At 47.2% G+C, this 17,519-nt stretch overlaps 2 long non-coding RNA genes across 2 annotated transcripts in view; one reads left to right on the top strand and one right to left on the bottom strand.

Annotated features, from left to right (window-relative positions):
- Positions 1 to 649: 649 nt before the first annotated feature.
- On the bottom strand, positions 650 to 2,999 carry LOC143833361 (uncharacterized). The gene is made up of 3 exons (XR_013229625.1): positions 2,919 to 2,999; positions 2,080 to 2,124; positions 650 to 1,119 (listed from the first exon to the last, which is right to left on the bottom strand). It is a non-coding gene; the product is annotated as an uncharacterized LOC143833361 (long non-coding RNA).
- Positions 3,000 to 3,002: 3 nt separating this feature from the next.
- Positions 3,003 to 17,519, top strand: part of LOC143833360 (uncharacterized) — a 53,731-nt gene continuing 39,214 nt past the window's right edge. Inside the window, exon 1 of the long non-coding RNA XR_013229624.1 lies at positions 3,003 to 3,270. This is a non-coding gene — a long non-coding RNA (uncharacterized LOC143833360). The remainder of the gene's footprint in view (positions 3,271 to 17,519) is intronic.

The raw sequence follows: 17,519 nt of genomic DNA, 5'->3' as shown, positions 1-17,519 counted from the left end.
AATTCCATACAGATAGTATTTTTACAGGGAGGTTCTGGTTAAAGGTCCCTCCTGGCAACCGGGGGGGGGGGGGAGGTTGGGGGGAGAAGGAGAAAGACTCAGTTCACGTTGTCAGTGTCTCATAGGAAGTGACATCATCATGCCAGCAACTGCTAGGTGACGCTCTGGTATTTGTACAACAACTCTGTAGTGGAAGACCGTTTTACCATAGAGTTTTTGTGCAAATACCAGATTAGCACCTGGAAGTCGATGGTGTGATGATGTCAGTTCTGTTGCAATGCCAGCAACATGGCATGGGCTTTTCTCTTTCTACTGGTAAGTTCCCCCTGCCAGCCAGCTGATGGGTGGCTGGAGGTAAGGGTCAGGTGGGGACCCCTGCCTCCACCAGGGGTTACGGCAACCATATGGAAACCACTGTGAGACATCTTGGGATAGAGAAAAGCGGGATATGAAAACCAACTCTTCTTCTCCAATGTCATCCGTGCTCTTCCATGCTCAGCTTGTACATCTGTTAAAATATAGTATAAAAGGGCACAAATCCTCTAGTATTTGGTTCTCACAAATAGAGTGACCGTGTACAATCTGGCCTCCGGAGCTTTATAGAAAGCAGCAGCCCAGTCTGGCCAGGTTCTGCTGTTGGATACTCCCCTTGTATCCCAAGGGTCTTTTCTTCCCCAGCGTTTAAGGTCATTACCTCATCCCTTGTTTCCCTTCCCCTCCACCTGCCCCACATAGCTTTTGATTGAGACATTAACTTGAAACTTGAGATTTCTCTTTGGAACGAACAGATGGAAAAGAGGGCTGGAGGGGAAGCCACAGGACTGCAGACAGGGGATGGGTGGGGTGAGAATCAAAGCGATTCACTACCTCTTGCATCACAGATCAGCCGTATCAAATTGTTCGCCTTTCCCAGCATATGGTGGGAATTGCCTTTTCTGGAACCAGAGAAACTGGGTGCGGAAATGGCAAGGGGGCTGAAAGGATCCAATCTTCTGACTCAGCCAGCAAAATCCAGAAATTTAATTCTGAGTTGGGGAGAGGTCTGATGATGATGATGATGATGATGTCGTTGTCTGTTCAGTAGTGTCCGACCCTCGGCGATTCTATAGGGAAGCCATGCTACAAAAAAGTCAACATGGGGGAATTATGTTATTTCTAATAGAGTTGGGGGGGGGGACTTCTGACAGTGGTCTATAGCAGGGGTAGTCAACCTGTGGTCCTCCAGATGTTCACGGACTACAATTCCCATGAGCCCCGGGCTTATGGGAATTGTAGTCCATGAACATCTGGAGGACCACAGGTTGACTACCCCTGGTCTATAGACTTGTTAGACATGGGGTGAGACGTTCCTGTTGTTACAAATCCTTCTCCCCCCCCCGCCCCCACCCCTCTTACCTTCTCTTTCAAAACCCAGGGGTAGTCAAACTGCGGCCCTCAAGATGTCCATGGACTACAATTCCCAAGAGCCCCCTGCCAGCGAATGCTGGCAGGGGGCTCCTGGGAATTGTAGCCCATGGACATCTCGAGGGCTGTAGTTTGACTACCCCTGTAAGGAGACAATGGTGGTGCAGCCTGCCATCGCTGGGTCACAAGTCAATCACAATCCAAATGAGTGAACTGTTTGGAAGGCCAGTGCTCTTGGAATAGGGAGCTTCCTAAGAGAGAAATAATAGAGTTTCCTGCCAAAAGAAGCCCAAAACTATTAAACTTTTGCAAGTGCTAGAGAGGCTTCCTTCAGTGCTTCAGTCCTTCAGAGGTGTGGCAGATGCCACTGATGGTTTTATTCACCCTCCTCGTTCTAGAGTTCTGTTGCTTGATCCTGTACAAGCTTCTGAGGGATCTCTGGCAGGGGAAACCATTCGGGAATCCCACCCCCCACGTCCCAAAATTTCCTTTTTGTGGATTCTAAACAACCTGGTTCCCTCTTCTCCTGCTGCCTTAAGCAGACACCTGTCTTCTGTGGAGCATATTTGGTTCTCGTCAGACCAGTTCTTGGTTTCTCCCCTCCTGTATTTTCCTGTATACCAGAGAAGGTCCCCCAAGTATGAAAAAACTCCTACTTTGTCAGAGGCAGCTTACCATTAAATAACGTGATGTATTTGTTGAACTTTCAGAGTTTCATAGCTGCATTTCATAAACCACCAAGACACATGGGATTAAAAGGGAGACCTGCGCATCTTAAAGACCAACACATTTGTCACAGCTGCAGGGGCAAATGCTCTCCGGGTTCGATGATAATTCTCCATATTATGCCTCTGCATAGTGACCCAGCCAAATAGTCACCAGGGCTAACCCTGCTTAGCTTTTGACGTCTGATAGATTGGGCTCACCTGGGCCATTCAGGTGAGGGTGAACAGGGACAGAGAATGGTGGGAATCTGGCTCCTTAAGCAACAGCAGCAGCCATGCCTGCTGAGAGGGAGAGGGTAGGCTGGTGTCACTTCAATATCAGGGCCACTGATTGGCCAGGGATGGAATGGGTAGCCTTCCACTGCCCCAAGCCCAATTGCTCAGGATGTTGTTGGGAATGAGCAACCAATTCCGCACACAAAGGATAATGCACTTTCAATGTGCTTTGGCAGCTGGATTTTCCTGTGCAGAACAGGAAAATCTACTTCTAAAGTGCATTGAAAGTGCATTATCTGTTGTGTGCGGAATAGGCCCTGGATTGGAGTAGGCCAGTACCAAAGATACAAACCAGCGTGAATCCCACCGCATGAGTCGGTCCTGTGGGGAAGCCCCCGGGATCCAGGAGCAACAAGTCCTGGAATAGTTCTGGCGGTGGATCCAGGGGCAAGACTTCAGAATGAAGTCCAAGGGCAGGACTAGGGAAAGATCCTATCAATTTGGAGCTGAACCAGAGTAGAACCCAGCACTTGGGAGTGGAGTACGAAACAGCAGTTCTGGTGTGAGGCAGACCTTTGTGGACTAGGCCTATCACCACAAGGATGTAGCTTTAAAAGAAGGGGGAGTGGAATGTAGCCTCATTGGTTGCTTTTCTGGCAACCTCTCTGAAAGCATTATAAAACCAGTTGCCCAAGAGATTTCTGGTTGATTAGCAACCTTGGTTGCTACAGAGACCAGAAAGGGGTGATCTCAGCATTGCTGTCAAAGTGCCCCCTCACAATGTCTCTGTGACCTCAAAGGGACTTGTGGATGATTGCCTTGGGAAGCCGAGGGAGGGTGTCTGCTGTCCAGGGCTTGTGTCAGGATCAGTCTGGGCTTCGCATTTCTGGAGCGAGCCACAGAAGGCTGGCAAAGAGGCCACGTGGTAGGGAGAAATATTTCTACTGTTGATTTGAGTATTTGATAGCCAGTATGGTGTCGTGGTTAATAGCGGTGGCCTCTAATCTGGAGTATTGGGTTTGAGTTTCCACTCCTCCCCAGGTAGGCAGCTGGGTGACGTTGGGCTAGTCACAGTTCTCTTAGAGCTCTTCTCACAGAGCATTTCTCTTAGAGCTCTCAGTCTCACCTCACAGGTTGTCTGTTGTGGGAAAGGAAGATACAGATGTTTGTAAGCCACTTCGCGACTACTTCGGGTAGTGAAAAGAGGGGTAACAAAACCTCCTAGCTCTTCTCACCTTAGGTTCTCCTTGTCTGTGCTGAGCTACAAATGTCTTTAGTCCTCAGTTTAACCCTTCTTGACTCCCCTATCCCTTTTCTGCCTCTCATGCCCATTGGATTGATTGTTTTTATTTTGGACAGCTCTTTTCTGCTTGATGATTTTAGCCCTAGGCCGATATTTCTTGGAGCCTCATAGTAATGCTGGCCCTTTGAGTGAGCACTCCAGTTTAGCCCTGACTTGGTTGCCTGAAGGCCATTGGTACCAAGCAAATACCCCAGTTGAAACCCAGCCTGTGCTGGATCCCTGTCACAGGTATTTTAAAAATTTTTATTTTCCATCATTTATAGTCTGCCTTTTTCGCTGGGTCTCAAGGCAGATGATACAGCCAATAAAATCAACAGAATGGGACATCCAGTAAACAAGGAGATGGGATTTGGGTTGTAGAACCTGCCAAATAATATAAAAACAGAACTGCAGCAAAATGTAAGTGTTAACATGACACATTAAATCAGGCTATCTCAACCAGGGTTTTGTGAAACCCTGAGGCAGGGGTAGTCAAACTGCGGCCCTCCAGATGTCCATGGACTACAATTCCCACGAGCCCCTGCCAGCGAATGCTGGCAGGGGCTTCTGGGAATTGTAGTCCACGGACATCTGGAGGGCCGCAGTTTGACTACCCCTGCCCTGAGGTTTCTCAACAGCCCTGTAAAGGATTCCCAAATGAGTAGGAGTGAATTATTTTTAATGTACTTTAAAAAGTTCTTCTACATTTATTTATTTATTGGGTGATATGACCGTATATGGTTAATGGCAACCCACCTCCCCAAATAGGCAATTATCAGCCTGGAAGGGGAGGGGGCCTGGATGGGCGTGTGCATGACTATACTTCCCAACCATATTCTACACGATTGCGCCATTTCCAGGGTGTCTTGAAGGCTAAAGAACGCTTCAGGGGTTTCCCAATGGTAATAGCCATCATCATCAAAAAAGTTGAGAAACGCTGCACTAATTAAATAGTAGGATCCCAAGTACAGCAAAATATACACAGCGGTAAAGACCAGTCCCTAACCAGTCTGGCCTCTCTGGGGGCCTTATCTAAGTTGCCGTTCTTGTTACGTTGTTGTTGATCAAGTCCATTGAAATGGTGCTGCTTTAAAACCACTGTTGGATTATTGTTGACTAGACTTAAAGCCCATTTTATTCTGTAATAAAATGGGCGCTAGGTCCCCATCCCCAGGGAAGCCTTTGCAGGGCGAAGGCTTCCCGGGGCCTGGCGCGCCGCGGACACCTGCCCGCGACCTGGGGCGTTCTCCCCGCCCCGGGAACAGCCTCGCCGCATCTGTGACGTGGGAGAAGGCCGCTGCCCACCCACCCACCTGGCAGCAACTCGGGGCCTTCTCCCGGCCAGACCCCCGCGGCCCGCTGGCGCCGCAGCCACTTACGTGGAGCCCGCAAAGTGCTGTCGCTGCCTCTCCCCCTATGAGCGGGCAAGGAGAGAGGATGGGAGGTGGAGAGGGAGGGCCAATCAGAGTGCCAGGACAGTTTCCACCCCCAGGCCTGTTTCACAAATATATAAAGAGGAACAATGGATAAGGATTTTTACTGTGCAAGCTGCCTTGTGTTTTTTAAGCCCTCAATAAAACATTCACTTTTACGCAATCTATTCCAACTCCCCCTAAATTTATCTTAAAAGTGTATATTTTCTTTTCCGTCTGCCTTCTGTTTTTTATTATTGTTGTTGTTGTTGTTGTTTAATTTGTTACCCGTTTTTGTTTTCCGTCTCTGCTTTTCTTCTATTTCCTTTCCTCTCTCATCTTCTTTCTCCTCTTCCCCAGAGTTCGTCTCCAGACTGATTTCCCAGTCATTTTCTGCCAATCTCATCTTCTTACTGTTGAACGTTGTATAAACATTACAGAAATGGGAAGACTGCTGACAAACATAAATAAATAGAAACCAGGGCTGACTATTTCCGAATAAATGAATACGGAATGCAGCGGAGCCTTTAGCCCTGTGGAGTGGGGGGTTGGGGTTTTGAGCTGTAATCCTTCATATGAGAACAGGGGTCTTGCAAGAATGTCCCTATTTTCCTCTGTGAAATGTTGGAGGGCATCATGCATCATTAGCTGGCAACGGTTCCCATAGGTTCTCACTGATGGGAAAGTCTTGCACGCCATTGGTGGAGGAGATGTCGTTAGAGGTAAATTCTCCGAATCATCTGGAGGCTTGTGTGCATAAATACCCTTTTTGTAGCGTTGACCTCCCCCCCCCCTCCAATCTTTGACCCTGAGATAATTGTCATTGATTTCCATATCACGCTACATGACGACTGCACACCCTCTGGTGAAGTTTGTCAGGGCCAATGAATTACCTCTAGACCTTATTCGGGGGTACATTTCCAGCTGACTCCGGAGCAAACCGACAAGGACAGGGAGAAATATTAAATGTTACTGTTAATTTGATTATTAAATATATTCAACATCTAAGTATTCCTTTGAATACTTAAACACACAGTTAAATATGAATAAGAGGCTGAAATGTAGGCCTCATTCTAGGCAGTCAACCCACATGTGGACTCTGACTGTGGAGGATGAGTGGGAGGAGGCTGGTGGACTTGAATCTGGGTGAAGAAAGTGACTTCCAATATCGTCGATATTTATTTACAGTATTTGCTGGCGTATAAGACTACTTTTCCCTCCTGAAAAACATGCCTCCAAGTGGGGGGGTTGTCCTATACGCCGGGTGCACTTCAGTTGGGATAGACATAGCTGCCCATAGTGGCCCATAGTACTGTAATGTAATGTAACAAACTCTATATTTTGAGTGGAAATGTTGGGGGGTCGTCTTATACGCCCAGTAGTCTTATACGCCGGCAAATACGGTATTTGGATTTTTATACCACCCTTCCTTACGGCTCTGGGCGGTTTACATGGAACGTTGCACAAGATTACATAGAACTTTATGACAATCTATAACGTTGCACAAATTTCATAGAACATGACAACAATATGTCAGGTAACAATCACAACACAACATGAATAACAACACTTATACTTATTCGCTTCACTTATACTCCACTTTCCTCCCCAGCGGGGATCCAAAATGGCTTACAGCATTCTCCTTTTCTCCATTTTAGCTTCACAACAGTGTTGGGAGGCAGGTGAGGTCACTTGACCAGCGCTGTCAGGGCAGTAAGGGGAGCTGAAGCAGAGTCTCCCAGATCCTAGTTTGACAATCATAGAATCATAGAGTTGGAAGGGACCTCCTGGGTCATCTAGTCCAACCCCCTGCACTGTGCAGGATACTCACAACCCTATTTCTCATCCACTGTAACCTGCCACTCCCTTGAGCCTTCACAGATTCAGCCTCTCTGTCAGATGACTATCCAGCCTCTGTTTAAAAATTTCCAAAGATGGAGAACCCACCCCCTCCCGAGGAAGCCTGTTCCACTGAGAAACTTTTAACTGACAGGAACTTCTCCTGGATGTATAGACGGAATTCCTTTTGAATTAATTTCATCCCATTGGTTCTGGCCCATCCCTCTGGGGCAAGAGAGAACAACTCTGCTCCATCCTCTACATGGCAGCCTTTTAAATACTTGAAGATATCTGATCCCTTCTCAGTCGTCGGCTAAACAGACCAAGGTCCCCCAACCTTTCCACATACGTCTTGGTCTCCAAACCCCTCACCATCTTTGTTGCCCTCCTCTGGACACACTCCAGTTTGTCTACATCCCTCTTCAACTGGGGTGCCCAAAACTGAACACAGTAACTCAAGTGAGGCCGAACCAGAGCAGAGTAAAGTGGTACCATCACCTCCTTTGATCTGGACACGATAATCTAACACGGATCCTCAATCAGGGTTCCAGGGAGCCCTGGGGTTATGCGAGAGCTCCCCAGGGGTTATGTGGCCTTTCCCAGAAGTTCAGATGACTGCTGGTATCACTAAAGCCCCCTTCCCCTGTTGCTTTACAATTCTAGTCTCTTTCTCCACAATGGAAACAGTTTGCATTAACTTTGGTACAACTAAGTAGAAGGGCTGTAGTCAGGGATGCAGTTGAGAAAGGGCTTGTTCTGCCTCTCCCTGTAGAACAGGGATTCCCAACCAGGGTTCTGGGGAACCTGGGGTTACGTGAGAACTCCCCAGGGGTTACGCAGCCTTTCACGGAAATTCAGATGGATGCTGACATCACTAGACATCACTGGAGCCCACTTCCCTGGTGGTTCTTCAAGCCTAGTCTCTATATGCACAATGGAAATGGTAAATGGTCAATTGATTTATTGATTGGCTGCCATACCTTACTTCCACAACCGCTTCTTTGCTTTAGGATGCTTAGGGCTCATCCTGCGTTGAGCAGGGGGTTGGACTAGATGGCCTGTATGGCCCCTTCCAACTCTATGATTCTCTGATTCTCTGATTCTCTGATTCTCTGAAGCAGCACGTCAACACTTCCAGGGTTCCTTGAAGCCTGAAAACTATGAAAAAATATGAAAAAAGAGGCCTCAACAAGAGCCAGGGCCTTTTCAACGGTGGCCCCAACCTGGTGGAATGAGCTCCCCAATGAGATCAAGGCCCTAAGAGGGCCTACAAAATGGAGCTCTTTTGACAAGCCTCCGGCTGAATGCCAGCAATGGGAGACTTCCCTGCAATCAGATCCATCTCTGTTAGGCAACTCTACCCAAGCTCATAGTCTCCTCTTCTCCAAATTACCGCAGTTACTGTTCAATGGTCCCAAATTATGTTTTTGATGTTGATATTATGACTGTTTTTTATCTGTTTACTGCTACAAAATAGTTTGATGTATGCTTCCAACATTACTGGTTTTATGTGCACAGCCCCGAAACATCATAGTGAGGGGCGGAATATAAACTGAATGAATGAATGAATGAATGAATGAATGAATGAATGAATGAATGAATGAATGAATGAATATTTTGGGGGTTCCTCTACAGTCAAAAGGTTGAAAAAGGCTGTTCTAGCCACTACACCATGCTGGTTCTCATGTATTTAATAAACGTATTAAACAAAATGCCTCTCCAGAACATAAATCCCTTAACAGAGAAAATGAGCATCTTGTCACCATTTGCAGAATCATATGCTCTGAGCTGCACTGTTTGTGTTGATCCTCTTCCTTCTCAATCTAGCCTACCTTACAGGATTGTTTGCAAAGATATAATGGAGGCTAGGAGAAAGATGCAAGCTGCTTTGGGTCCCTGGAGTGGGGAAGACAAAACATAAATGAAGTATATCAATAAACAATTGCCCTACTGATTGTTTTTTGGTCTGACTTGAGCCAACAGATTAGAGGTCCTTTTGGCCTTTAAATCACTGGAGGACTGGCCATACCCAGGCAGAGAAACACAGTACAGAGCAGGTGGAGGTGAGTCATCTCACCACACATAACAGTGAGTGGGGAAGTTGACCTTGATGCTAGGAATGAGAATAGGGATCCTATTGACTCTTCACATTTTATTTATTGATTGATTGATTGATTGGATTTATATACCGCCGATCCCGTCTGGGCCCACGGCGGTTTACAAGGATCAAAGAATAAAATGCAATAAAACTCCATAATTCCCCTTAATAATAAATATTATTATTATGGTTATGGTTATTTTACTTTGGTTTTAACGGGATTTTTTTACATCTATTATTTGTGAGCCACCTTGAATTACAAGGAAAGAAGTGTTGTTTTTTTTACCCCTCTTTTTAATACCCAAGGAAGTCTCAAAGAGGCTTAGAATCGCCTTCCCTTCCTCTTCCCACAAGATTCAAATGAGTAGCCGTGTTGGTCTGAAGTAGCGCAATAAAATCAGAGTCCAGACTAACAAAGACTAACAAAGATTTATTCAGGGCGTGAGCTTTCGAGTGCAAGCACTCTTCATCAGACTAAGAGCTGACCATCATAACAGTAGGAATATATAAGCAAAAGTTGATCTTGTTACATTGCACTTGAAAGCTCACGCCTTGAATAAATCTTTGTTGGTCTTAAAGGTGCTACTGGACTCTGATTTTATTCTCCCCACAAGAGACATTCTGTGAGGTAGGTGAGTCTTGGAGAACCCATGGTCCCTCACCTGGCTGCATGTAGAGGAGGAATGGGGAATCAAACCTCATTCTCCAGACTAGAGGCTGCTGCTGTTAGCCACTACACCAAGTTGGCTCTCAAGGTGGAGTATAAATCTTGTATGGCATGTGGCAAGTGAGCAATCTGCTTTTCCAGGTGCTCAGGACCCAGAATCCCTTCTAGTCACTTTATAGGGAGTAGGGCAAGAGTAGGCAGTTCCTGGCATGTATGCCAACAGCAGCAACTGAGACCTTTTTGCTAGCGCCAGGTCTCTGGCCAAGCAACCCAGCCACTGGTAACCCAACCAGGGGTCAGCAGTATAGGAGATAGTGTTACCTGAAGATCTCCTACAGAGAGCCTGCTTGGTATAGTGGTTAGGAGCACAGCCTTCTAATCTGGTGAGCTGGGTTTGAATCTGCGCTCCTCCACATGCAGCCAGCTGGGTGACCTTGGGCTTGCCACAGTACTGATAAAGCCGTTCTGACCAAGCAGTAAAATCAGGGCTCTCTCGGCCTCACCCACCTCACAGGGTGTCTGTTGTGGGGAGAGGAAAGGGAAGGTGACTGTAAGCCGCTTTGAGACTCCTTTGGGTAGAGAAAGGTAGCATATAAAAACCAACTCTTCTTCTACTTACTACTATTACAATTGATCTCCAAATGACCAAGATCAGTTGCCTTAGAGGAAACGGCTGCTTTGGAGGATGATTTCTATGGCTTTATATCTTGCTGAGGCCCCTCCTCTTCCCAAATCTTGCCCTCCCCTGGCTCCACCCCTTAAATCTCCAGGGATTTCCCAGCCCAGAGCTGGCAACCCTAATAAGAAAAGACATTGCACTGCTGCCCGCTGAGTCCAGCAAGAACCCTTGAGATACAAACAGCATCTCTGGCTCTCAGGCTGCTTGTTGTGTCTGGCCCAATATAACCCCTGTCTTCACCCCTTCAATTTCTTTCCTGGTACATCAACCTCTTCACAGGTAGATTTTTTGGGGAGGGGGGGGGGGCTCTTGGACCAAAAAGGTTACTTATGCCAATGGGAAAGTGAACATCAATTGCTACAGCTGGCCAGGGCATGAAACATCTAGATTAGCCAGCCTTCACATGTTCTCCACATGCCCTTCCCAATCCATGTGATACCTTGTACTTTTCCTGAACTTCCCAGGGGTTGAAAGGGAGAGGTGAACTCCCTCCCCCCCCCCCCATCCTCCTCCCCGAGGGGTGGATGTTTAAGCAGACTGACAACCTCACCTGAAAAATGTACAAACTAGATAAATGATTGTTCTTAAGCGTTGCCTCCCATCTTTGGAAGATAATTAGAGCTTCCTGTGAAATAGAACGGTAGGGCCTGCTTCACCGCAAGCGATGTTCTGTCCAGGGAAATTGCTTTCATGCAGGAGTAATTTTGCTCCGGGCTATAGGCGTACGACATTGATTAATTCTTGCACAGCTGGGATGCTCCGTAAGAGCCTGCCTGGCTCTGGATGCACGGGGAAGGGTGCCGCGTCGGGAGCCGGGAGGATCCCATTAACACCCGCGAGAGTTCCCGGCATCATCTCATCGGCAATGATGGGAACCGGTTTTCCGCCGTTCAGTGCTGAAGTTGACCAATGGAATCAGCTTTCTTTGTGGGCTGGCGTTTGTGAGTCCTTTGGTCGCTTGCAGCATGAAGTAAAAGAAAATTAATAACAGCACTATACAAATGCTTGAGGTCGTGCACGGGAATTCGGAGGAAATTTGCATTAGACAGAATGGTCAAAACATGTCTGTGAAGATGTGTTTATTACTGAGATGGACCCAGCTGCTTGCTTTGTGGTCCTGTCCCACCAATCAGTAGAGGAGCTCTGTTGTTATCTTCCAAGAAAGAAAAGTGATCTATGGGACAGCAACACAACAGTCCATAAGCTGTGATTGAGCCGGCTAGATATTTATACCCCACTTTTCTCACCAACAGGCATCCAGACTGGTTTATAATATCTTCCCTTGAGAAAGAAAATTGCCAGTGATCATGTTGATCTATGCAATGGTCACAGCAATGCACAAACTACAGCAATGATTTAGCTAGTTAGCTGTTGGGCCCCACTGTTCTCCCCAACAGGAAACCAAAGGGGTTTATAATATTGTTCCCCTCTTCCATTTTATCCTACCAACCCTGTGAGATAGACTAGGTGGAGAGATTGGCTGTCCCGAGGTCACCCGGGAGACTCCATGACCCTGGCTCTCCCAGATTCTAGTCCAACACTCTCCTGCTATACCATACTCACTTGCTTGGTGTTGAGTTGTTTCTCAAAGAAATGACATTACAACACATTTTTATTAGGACCAACCAGACTATCACAAAGTGAGAACTTTTGCAAGTGAATGGCTATTGAATTCTGTAATGCAGAAGTCTGTAAAGCAGAGGCTTCAACTAGCTTTACCAGGCTGTTCCTCAAGAAGCATGACTTGGCCACAGAAGTCATGCTTTGATATTACATGCCGGTTAGATTACTGTAGCGAACTTAGAGATGCCATTTTCTCATGGTGGAGTGGCATTACATCACTTCTGGGGAAAACCCAGAAATGCCGCTGCACCGCTCTAGGAATTGTTGGGAACTCTGTGGTAATACCATACATGGTTCATTGATTTCTAGATGATGACATTACTGGGTTTCCACTGGAAGGGAGGTAATGCTGATGCCCCTCCATGTCCATGTCCTCATGGAGCCCCACTCATATGGCCAACCACAGCCATAAATGCAGTTCACATGGCTCTACCTTTTAAAAAGTTGGGGGATGAATGAAGGTGTGTATACTTTAAGATAGTGGTCCCCAACCACTGGGCTGCGGCCCGGTGCCGGGCCGAGAACGCCCTGGCATCGGGCCGCAGCTCCCTCTCCCCACCCACCCCCACAGTAAAAAACTTCCCAGGCCGCAAGCTTGCGGCCCGGCAAGCTTCTTACTGTGGGAGGGGGGGAGAGGGAAGCAGGGCCGCGCACGCCGCGCAATCGCCTTCCCTGCTGCTGCCGGTCCCCAACCTGAAAAAGGTTGGGGACCACTGCTTTAAGAAACTCCCCCCCCCCCGATGACTTAGTTCCTGTTTCCTTCTCAGAACCTGTAAAGGAGGGAAGTTGGGCCTTGTGTTTTGGTGGTGTTGTCCTTCCTTGGCCTTTGGTAGTGTTTCCCCCCCCTCCCCAGCTGGAAACAGTAAAGCTTTTGGAGTCTGCTATGTACAAATGAGTGAGCCTCTTGTGGTGCAGAGTGGTAAGGCAGCAGACATGCAGTCTGAAGCTCTGCCCATGGGGCTGGGATTTTGATCCCAGCAGCCGGCTCAAGGTTGACTCAGCCTTCCATCCTTCCGAGGTCGGTAAAATGAGTACCCAGCTTGCTGGGGGGTAAATGGTAATGACTGGGGAAGGCACTGGCAAACCACCCCGTATTGAGTCTGCCATGAAAACGCTGGAGGGCGTCACCCCAAGTGTCAGATATGACTCGGTGCTTGTACAGGGGATACCTTTACCTTTACCTTTATGTACAAATGAAGGGCAAACAGGTTGCAAGAGATTCAAGTGGGTAGCCGTGTTGCTCTGAGAATGCATGCGCTCAAAAGCTCATGCCTTGAATACATCTTTGTTGGTCTTAAAGGTGCTGTTGGCCTCTATTTTTACTTTGGTTGCAAGAGAGGTAAACTTACTTGGGGATGTCAGCCTCCAGGGGGGGGCGGGAAATAAAGCTCATCTCCAGAGATCCGTTCTCTGGGAGAAAGAATGATGTTTTGGAGGCTGGACTTTGTGGCCTCCTACCTCAATGAGGTCCCTTTCCTTCCCAGGCTCCATCCTCAAAGCTCCAGGAGATTCCCAGCCTGGATCTTGTAACCCTACTGATGGCCAGGAGGGACCAAGCAGTCTCACTTGCCATGTTCAGAGGCTGCTTCTCATTAGGAAATTCCAGTTGGTACCCAATGAAGCAGTGAGACTGCTAATAGGAATGGACAAGTGGGGAATCCATAGGACCTGTTGGGGTTATCTCATTTCCCCTCCCCCTGCTTGCTTCTTCACAGAATCACAGAATCATAGAGTTGGGAGGAGCCATACAGGCCATCTAGTCCAACCCCCTGCTCAACGCAGGATCAGCCCAAAGCAACCTAAAGCGGGGGTAGTTAACCTGTGGTCCTCCAGATGTTCATGGACAAATGCTGGCAGGGGCTCATGGGAATTGTAGTCCATGAACATCTGGAGGACCATAGGTTGACCACCCCTGTCCTAAAGCATTCTTTCTTATCGCCAGCCAACCTTTCTTTTATCCCCTATCTGGCGATAGCTTTGTGACTGCTCTTTTGTTCTGTTTGTGTTGGTTTGTGCTATTTTCATTTTTGGACTGCTGGTGTTGAATCTTTATCTCTCTGCAGTGGTTGTAAATCCCTACGTTTCGATTGAATGCCGTTCTGTCTGTAATAATTTTTATGGTGTCATTTTCCGTATTTTAACTTGTTTGCTGCCTTAGAAATCTGTTGAAAATCAGTAGATAAGTATGTCTAAACATCCTTTTGGTCTCATTGAGGAATTTAAAGGAAAGTATTCAAAATGCTAGATTTTATATTTTCTCACTTTAAAAGTGGTTATTGCCTATGTCTACAGATACTTTTGCTCCTCTTTGCAGACACAGGCACTAGCCAACTTTCACTTAGTGCTAAAAAAAATTTTTTGGGGGGGAGGGAATTATAGAATCATAGAATAATAGATTTGTAAGGGATCTCATGGGTCATCTAGTCCAACCCCCTGTACTATGCAACCCCACAATCCTATTGTTCAACCACTATAACCTGCCACCCCCTTGAGGCTTCACAGAATCATCCTCTCCGTCAGATGGCTATCCAGCCTCTGCTTCAATATTTCCAAAGATGGAGAACCCACTACCTCCCGAGGAAGCCTGTTCCACTGAGAAACCACTCTAACTGTCAGAAACTTCTTCCTGGTGTTTAGATGGAATTTCTTTTGAATTAATTTCATCCCATTGGTTCTGGTCCATCCATCCCTCCGGGGCAACTCTGCTCCATCCTCTACATGGCAGCCTTTTAAATATTTGAAAATTGTTATCAGATCCCCTCTTAGTCATCTCCTCTCCAGGCTAAACAGACCAAGCTCCCCCAAACTTTCTTCATACGTCTTGGTCTCCAAACCTTTCACCATCTTTGTTGCCCTCCTCTGGACACGCTCCAATTTGTCTACATCCCTCTTCAACTGGGGTGCCCAAAACTGAACACAGTACTCCAAGTGAGGCCGAACAAGAGCAGAGTAAATTCTCAAGCACAATTTCCCTAGCATGAATTTGCTTGCAAAAGTTTACTAATTCAAATTGCTTTTGACATTTACCAGGTCTTGGATATTACTGGATTCGGTGAAAGATGCAATTGAATCTAACACGTTGGAGCTGTGATGCAGTTCCCCTGAAATTCTTCAGTTTGTAAGCACCAAAAGCCTTTCACATCCATTATCATATCCATCACAACAACCTGGATAGGTAGGTCAATATTGGGGTATCCATGTTGCAGGCTGGTGGCAAAAGATGTCAACTGTGTCATTCTGTGTCCATCGCTCTGTTGCAAAAGGATCATGGAAAAAAATGAAATCACCTGTAAATAAATGAATAAAGCTGTCACCACACACACATATATGCAAGTCCCCTTTAAGTAATGTGTGTGTTGTGTGTTTTCAGTGCCGTTAAGTCACTTCTGACTTACGGCAACCCTATGCATTCATGACCTCCAAAGTGTCCCATGGCCCTTGCTCAGATCTTGCAAACTGAGGGCCGTGGCTCCCTTTATTTAGTCAACCCACCTCATGCTGGTGCTTCCTCTTTCCCTGGCGCCTTCAACTTTCCCCAGTATTATTGTCTTTTCGGTGACTCTTCCTTTCTCCAAATATGACCAAAGTACAATAGCCTCAGTTTAGTCATTTTAGCTTCTAGGCTGGTTGAAAAAGGCTGTTCTGGGGAGTTCAGGCTTGATTTGATTGATCACCCAGTTATTTGTCTTTTGGCCGGTCCACAGTTTCACCCCCAGAAATAGTACCTTGGCGTGAAGTAACAAGGTCTTGTTCGCCAGAAACACATCCCTGCACCTGAAAATCTTTTCTAGCTGCTTCCTGGTTGCCCTTCTCAAGAGAGTGTCCGTCTCCTTCTGATCTCTCGGTTGCCGTCTCCCTTTGGGTTGAGGATAGAGCCTGGGAACAGAAAATCTTGAACAATTTCAGCGTCTTCATTACCTGTGTGTAATCAATGACACTGTTCTGTTGCAGTATGTGTATAAATTCTACAAGTCCATAAAAAAAAAGGTAAAAAGAGCCTCTTGTGGCGCAGAGTGGTAAGGCAGCAGACATGCAGTCTGAAAGCTCTGCCTATGAGGCTGGGAGTTGGATCCCAGCAGCCGGCTCAAGGTTGACTCAACCTTCCATCCTTTCGAGGTCGGTAAAATAAGTACCCAGCTTGCTGGGGGGTAAACAGTAATGACTGGGGAAGGCACTGGCAAACCACCCCGTATTGAGTCTGCCATGAAAACGCTATAGGGCATCACCCCAAGGGTCAGACATGACTCGGTGCTTGCACAGGGAATACCTTTACCTTTACCTTTAATTGGGCAGGGCCAATTACAGTAACATTTTCTCCCAGGGCAGGGAGTTCTCAAGTTCAGATCTCATTGCTGACATGAAACTGACTAGCAGTACAATCTGAGAGCCAGTTTGGTGTAGTGATTAGGACTGCGGGTTTCTAATCTGGCGTGCCGGGTTCGATTCTGCGCTCCCCCACATGCAGCCAGCTGGGTGCCCTTGGGCTCGCCACGGCACTGATAAAACTGTTCTGACGGAGCAGTGATATCAGGGCTCTCTCAGCCTCACCCACCCCACAGGGTGTCTGTTGTGGGGAGAGGAAAGGGAAGGCAGGAATATCAGGGCTCTCTCAGCCTCACCCACCTCACAGGGTGTCTGTTGTGGGGAGAGGAAAGGGAAGGCGACTGTAAGCCGCTTTGAGCCTCCTTCGGGTAGGGAAAAGTGGCATATAAGAACCAACTCTTCTTCTTCTTCAGGTCTATTCAAGGGGGCTTACTCCTAGGAAATTGTTCAGGGATTAGGGATGCCCGTGCCCTGGTTTCACAGCTCATCTTCAGGAGACAGAGATCAGTTCCCCTGGAGAAAAGGGCGGCTTTGAAGTGTGAACTCCATAGTGAAGTCCATGAAAATCCGTCCTGGCCACAAATTTTGCCTGCTTCTGACTCCACCCCCAAAGTCTCCATGTATGTATGTATGTATGTATGTATGTATGTATGTATGTATGTATGTATGTATGCATTTGTTTGCTTGTTCGTTCTCATTCTCATTCATTTTCATTTTCGTTTTTATTAACCGCCACTCCCGGACCCTGCCGGCTTGTAGTGGTTTACAATAACATTTAAAAACCCACATAAAATGCATAACAATACAATGTAATACAATACTGGTGGCAAAAAAAACAATCTATAAACCTTCCCCCTCCCACCCATCCGTACCCTGTGGTAGCAGCCACCACCACCCCAGGGGGGGGCATCGTCTGGTGATATCCAGTCCATGGGGCCTGTACTGGGAGGGACCCAATCTTCCTAGCCTGGTCACAACCAAATGCCTGGCAGAAGAGCTCCATCTTGCAGGCCCTGTGGAACTGGGATAGCTCAGTCAGGACCTTCAGCTCTTCCGGGAGCTTGTTCCACTGGTGCCAGTACTGAAAAAGCACTAGCCCTGGTCGAGGCCAGGCATGCCTCCCAGGGGCTAGGGACAACCAATAGATTCAAACCTGCAGAGAAAAGAGCTATTTGGGGGGGCATAAGGAGACATGGTCCCTCAGATTTGCGGGGCCCAGGCCGCCGATGGCCTTAAAGGTAAGAACCAGAA

This window comes from Paroedura picta, chromosome 3 (assembly GCF_049243985.1).
Source record: "Paroedura picta isolate Pp20150507F chromosome 3, Ppicta_v3.0, whole genome shotgun sequence".
Lineage (NCBI taxonomy): Eukaryota > Metazoa > Chordata > Lepidosauria > Squamata > Gekkonidae > Paroedura > Paroedura picta.
Note: the sequence above shows the minus strand (reverse complement) of the source record. Positions and strands in the feature narration are given on the sequence as shown.